At 50.5% G+C, this 6000-nt stretch overlaps 1 protein-coding gene across 3 annotated transcripts in view; it reads left to right on the top strand.

The window, feature by feature from the left end:
• The first annotated feature begins 254 nt into the window (after positions 1-254).
• Positions 255-6000, top strand: part of CYFIP1 (cytoplasmic FMR1 interacting protein 1) — an 80160-nt gene continuing 74414 nt past the window's right edge. For 2 of the 3 annotated variants that reach the window (XM_075427356.1, XM_075427373.1), the window contains exon 1: positions 968-1063. The gene's annotated coding sequence lies outside the window, so the exon portion shown is untranslated. Of the gene's footprint in view, positions 395-967; positions 1064-6000 lie in introns of those variants that run through there. The other variant, XM_075427366.1, reaches the window with a different exon arrangement.

Below are 6000 nucleotides of genomic sequence, written 5' to 3'. Positions count from 1 at the left end.
AAATAAAGGACTAATGATTCTGTTCTCAGCACAAAAAGCGTTAATAGCACAGTGTCCCACTAACAGCTGCTGAAAACAGACCTAAAATGCTTGCTAGGCAATACTGGGTAGTTTGCCGATGATTAGAGAGGGGTTTTGAGAGTAAATAAAGCTTCGGCTGCAACTTTAAGCGGTCAGTGCAGGCAGATAGGCTTTGAGGAAAAACTGTTTGGAAGTTCCCATGGTCACCACTGACCGTCAGCCTGACGCGCAGGCTGTGCGTTCGGTCTGCCCTGAAACAGCCGACGGAAGGAACAACCTTGACAAACTTTGGTGAAAAAGAGCGGGCAGTTTCATTCGACGAAGAAACAGAAGAGAAACAGGAGTTGCAACGGGTGAACGTTACAGGGAAAAGGTCAGCGAGGCCGAGGAGGAGCAGGCGCCTCTGCTGTGCTCTGCGCACCACAGCGGGGGGTGCCGGCGGAGGGTGGGACACAGCCCTGCTTCTCTCCCCTGGGTTTGGTTCCAGGGAACGGGGGCGTCTCGGGGAGGAAGAAACCCTCCCCGAGCCCCCTCGAGAGGACATCGGTTCCTCGGGGTTGGGTCGTCCGTGCCGACCGCCGGGCTCCTTCCCTCGCGGGAAGCCCTGAGGTACCGGTGACAGCCGGCCCCGGACCTTCTCCTTCCCTAGAGATTTGCCTTCCTATATATATTACATATGGCACACGAAACGTCGCTTTCGTTAAAGGCACGGAGCCGGCTCGGGCAGCCCCGCCGCCTGCGGGACGGCCCCCGGGGGAGGAGGAGGAGGAGGAGCCGGGCCCTGCGGGGGGAAGGGGCGGCAGGTTTGGGATGAGGCGGGAGGAGGAGGAGGAGCTGGCGCGGCAGGAAGGGTGTTTCCCTGCGCAGCTCCCGGCTGAAGTGACTCAGGCAGGAAACTCCCCGCCAGGCGCGGCCCAGGAGCGGAGCGGGGCCGCCGGCCCGACGCGACCCTCGGCGGCGGGCGGGCCGGGCCGAGCGGAGCCCCCGAGCGGGCTCCTCCCGCCGCCGGGCAGCGCCGTTCCCGGGAGCCGGCGGCGAGCGGGTGAGCAGCGCTTCCCCGGGCCGGGAGCGGCCTGTCCTCCGCCGCTGCGGGAGCGCCTTCACCCCCCCCCGCCTCCCCTCGTTCGCGGACGCTGCGTCTGAGGCGCCGGGCGCTTCCGCGCCCATCCCGCGGGTGGCCGCGAGCCCAGTACTCGGATTTTTGCTTTATTTATTCCCCGCCGCTCCGTCCTGGGTCGTGTTCCCCCACCCACCCGCGCTGCTCGGGCGCAGCCGGGCCCCGGGCCTCGCCTGGGAGCCGGCGGGGCGGCGGGCGAGGGGAGCCGTGCCCGCGGGTGCGGCCTGAGGAGCCTGGGGCGGGGGGGAGAGCCCCCTCTGGGGGAGTCTCTCCGCAGGGAGGGGGTCGGACCGCGCCTTGCTGCGGACGGGGGGAAGCGGGAAGCGTACGCTAACGGGCCACCTCTGTGGGTCATCTCGTCCAACCCCCTGCCGAAGCAGGGTCGCCTACAGCAGGCTGCACAGGACCGCGTCCAGGCGGGTCTTGAATATCTCCAGAGAAGGAGACTCCACAGCCTCTCTGGGCAAGTCACACTTTACGCAAACTGCCTTGTGCTCAGGCTGAGTCTCTCCGAGCTATATGCTGGAAAACGCATTCGGTGTTCTGTTTCTCGGCTTGGCCGAAGTCTGACTTCATCCTCTCGTAAGCTCTTCTTGGCTTTTTAAACACCGAGCTCCTCCTGATTTAATGTGAAAGGCTCTTTCAGCGTTCCCAGACAACTGGTCTGTGAAGTCTGGCCGGTGTAGGCAGCCGCTGTCTCCAGAGCTGCCAGGAAGGCGGAGGAGGAATTCGGAAGCGGCCTGTACGGTGTTGGGGTGCAGCAGGAAGGCTCCGTCCCGGTATCGCCAAAGCTTGCTCGGCTTACCCTCAGGAACGTGCACAGTAGTCTTCCTCTGCAGTAGCTCAGGGATTGTTTTTTATTTTTTGAATTTTGTAAAGGACAATGTGATTGATGGAATATCTCGGTTGTACTTTGTGGTTTTCAGATTGCCACGCCCAGTGCATTATTTATTTATTTATTTACTTATTTGGAAAATTTTTAAAATCTTAGAAAAATGAACAAGGTAACCACCCCCGCCCTCCCCCAACTGCCCTGCTGAAGGTGAGTGAGACTTCATGCATTTTGTTTAGAGCCTTTGGGTTTGGCCAATTCCTGTTGAGGGTCACGATGAGTGGAGTGGTGTTTGAAATGTGTTCAGCAGTATTAACTTGAAACTTCTCACTTGACAGATGTCACAGTATTTAAACCTAAGTGGAGGTAAATTACATAAGCTGTTTGAAAGACAAAAATCTATGTTATAAGAAAGGGAATAGTCCGCAAGCAACCGAGACTTTTTGGTTCTTAACTCCTAAATGTGTGATTTTCAAAAGCTGGTAGTCCTTTAGTGATGTACATGTGATATTGAAAGCATTTGTTAGCAAGATTCTCATTTCTTCAGTTTGCCTTAGGTGGAAATTGGCCCCTGGGCTCGAACTCGCAAATTCTCTTGACCCGATACACAGACTTTGAAGTGTAACTGAGTAATTAACAGATATCTGTTCCAGCTACTTGTTTTAGGTTAGAAGTTTGTCTGATATACTGTGTAAGTTTTGGTTAGTGCTTTTTTTATTCATTCTGTGGGAGAGGTGCCTTGAAAGCTGGCTTGTTCCTGAGGGTAGGCTTCACGATCTTGTCATAACTCTCTTCTCAGATTTGTGTTTTTCATTTTGTTTCTCGAAGATTTCCCAGGTTTTCAGGCTGAGGTGGAAGCTCCAGGGCAGCTGGATTTGATCCGCAAAGTTAGAACAAAAAATCCCCCCAAAGCTCCTTTTATTTTGATTCAGTTTTATTCGTCCTTTGGCCTGAAAGCAGCTAGAATTGCTCGCAGTGCTATACAAGAGAGGGTTAATTTTAACGTAATTTCCACACATATTGTACGTGCACATTGAGATGGTCTCGTCTTACAGTTGTTGCTCTGCCTTCTTGAGGCAGGTTCTTCATGTGGTTCCTGTGCTGTACTAACAAGTACAGTAAACTTTAGGCCACATTGAGTCAGAAGTCAGCTGTATGGTTGGCTTTGCTTCTCTTGAATCGGTGATGGTGCGAGTTTCTGAATTTTTATTGTTTACATACTTTTAAATAGCTGAAGCTACTATGGCAAGCCCCAACTTAATAAGCAATTATTCCTGAACCAAATGAAGTGCTTGTTTACCTAGGGGTGCTGCAGGAGCGCGGCACAGCCCAGGCGCGGCCGGCCGGTGGAGTGGTTCGGGTGGGTCCGTGGGAGCGCGATTCGTGTAAGCTGGCCTGGGCCCCCGTCCGGGCTTCTCTCGGTGAGGTCACACAGATTTGTGAGGGAGCAGTAAATATAACGGATCTGGAAACTATTGATGTTTAGAACACATACCTTGTTACAAGTGGCCTCTGGCAGACCTTATTCTTGTAGGGTATTTTGTTTTGGCTACATTGTTATTTGCATACATAACAAATGAAAGCCACCCCTGTTTGTCCTTTTTTTTTTTTGTGCAGGGGTGGGGATCTAACATAGTAACATGAAAGAAGGACATTTCAGCATTGTGAAATGTGATCGTATGCATACAAAAATTTACTGAGAACTTGGTAATGATACTTGCATTTTAAGCAACAGACATCAGTTTAGGATTCTTCTTTACTATACATCTGCCCTTAGAAGCTGATATTTGTAGGGTTTAGGGGTATGCTTTGCTGTGTAGTACTGATGACTGAAACTGTGTATTGATTTGCTTGGTTTACCTATAATCCCATTAATCCACATCACCTGCCTTTCTAGTGGTGAAATTAATGTGTGATGCATTGATGAGACTGGCTACAGAAAGGCAGTGGGTGCAAAAATAGCAGATAATCTTTCTGTCTCTTGGCACCAGAAAAGTTGTAACTCATCTTTTGAGTAGCTCCTCATCTCTTGTAAACACACTGGCAAAAAAACCTGCAGTTTGTTTTCTTCACAGGACTCAAAACATTTTCTCTGTGTCAGTACTGTTTGCTCTCTATTATGTTTGTAAACATGTGTGCATTCATAAATGTGTGTGTTGTGGAGAAAATCCTGTCCAGACATCAGTGTTTTTTGGAAAAGTGGCAGTCTCTGACTTCCAACTGTAAGAAGTAGAGTGATGGTAAAGGTGGGTACAGCACAAATAATTGCCAGGCATTCGCCGCCTCAGCAGAAACCCCGCTCCCCTCAGGGTGACCACCAGCAGGACAGCCAGTGAATTTATAGGTGTGTGGCCTTTCTAGAGAAAGACTGGTGTAGGGGAGGGGAGTTAAGGCTGTGGGCAGCAGAGTTGAGAGCAGGTCCGGCTAGGGAGAGAGCACAGCTCTCCGAGCCTCCGTGGCTGGGAGGTGGTGGTCCCAGGGATGGCTTGGAGCAGTGCTTGTGCTGTGCTGCCATGCCCCTTCCCTGTATCTTCCATAGCTGTTTCATCCCACTAGCACTCTGCTCCTGCTGTCAGGGACCGCAGTTCGTGAAGTGTTCCATATTTTTATGTCCTCAAGTTGCGTCAGGGGAGGTTTAGATTGAATATTAGGAAAAATTTCTTTACTGAAAGAGCGGTCAGGCATTGGAACAGGCTGCCCAGGGAGGTGGAGGAGTCCCCATCCCTGGAGGTGTTCAAGCAACGTGTAGATGTGGCACTTCAGGACATGGTTCAGTAGGCATGGTGGTGTTGGGTTGACAGTTGGACTTGATCTTAGGGATCTTTTCCAGCCTTAATGATTCCATGACTCTATGAATGGGGCAGTAGTCTCACGGCCTGATGAGGCACTGGGCTCAGGGAGAGCTCTCGGAGTGAAAATCCCTTTGCAAACAGACAATGTGCGTGCTGGGCGCTCCCTGCGTGGCACGTACCTGTCTGTGCTCTGCCAGGTGTGGATTTGCAACCCTCCCAAGTCACACAGTGAGGTCCCTGCTAAACTCTTCTCAATCACCTGAAAGAAGTAAAGGTGAACACGGTGGTCTTTCAGTTGGGTGGTTGCTCTGGGGTTCCGTGTGTGTGTTGCTGGGACAGGTGCCTCGGCATCATGGGCACAGCGTAAAGCGAATGACCTCCCCGGGAGGGGAGGTTCTGCCTATTAATTTTAATAAAGCTTTTCTTATTTCAAGTAGTTGGGTAAGGCTAACATGTGAGGAACTGATGGTCCTACTCTTGCTGTCATTAGATGTAAATGCCAGGGCAGCAGGCTGTGGTGCTCCCTTTCCCTGGTTTGCAAGGCGGTTACTCGTGGAGTGAAATTGCACGAATTCTCCATGCTTGGACCAGGTGTTGGGGGATTCTCTCAGTTTAATGAGGTGTCTCTCGGCAAGCTTCTCACAGAGCTGGTGACTGCAGGTCTGCTTTTCAGGAATGTTGGTCAGGAGGTGGTACAATGACCAAATAACCGTTTCAAGCAAAGAATTGCTTATATGGAGCAAAAAATATCGTTCCTCCTCCCCTCCCTGTACCAAATGGCATCTTAAGGCTTCAGACAGTGTGTAGACTTATGCTCATTAGATGACACTATCTACAAATGATTAGCAGGGTGGAGTCCCAGTAATGTTCTTATGAATGAATACAATATTAAGAAAAAGATAAACATTAAATGATGCTTTTGGTTTTTTTAACTCAGATTTCAAACCAGTACTGTGATTTTGTGTTAGGACAGGAGTCTCAAGAGTTGACGTGCTAGGTAGTGATTCCAGCTATGTAAATGCTACAAGGAGCTTTCAGAGGTGCTTACCTTTATGCATGACACGTGTGCAAGAGATTTGTTTCCAGGCTCTAGATAAAAAATACGGTATTGCTGTATGTCACTTTACGTTAATTCTGATAGGGACATGGACACATTGTTGGCAGGAAATAAAAATGCTGTAGACTTGAACTTGATTTATAATCTTCTTTCAGTATAGCTCTAATTATTTTAAGTGGAT

Source organism: Opisthocomus hoazin, chromosome 1, assembly GCF_030867145.1.
Source record: "Opisthocomus hoazin isolate bOpiHoa1 chromosome 1, bOpiHoa1.hap1, whole genome shotgun sequence".
NCBI lineage: Eukaryota > Metazoa > Chordata > Aves > Opisthocomiformes > Opisthocomidae > Opisthocomus > Opisthocomus hoazin.
Note: the sequence above shows the minus strand (reverse complement) of the source record. Positions and strands in the feature narration are given on the sequence as shown.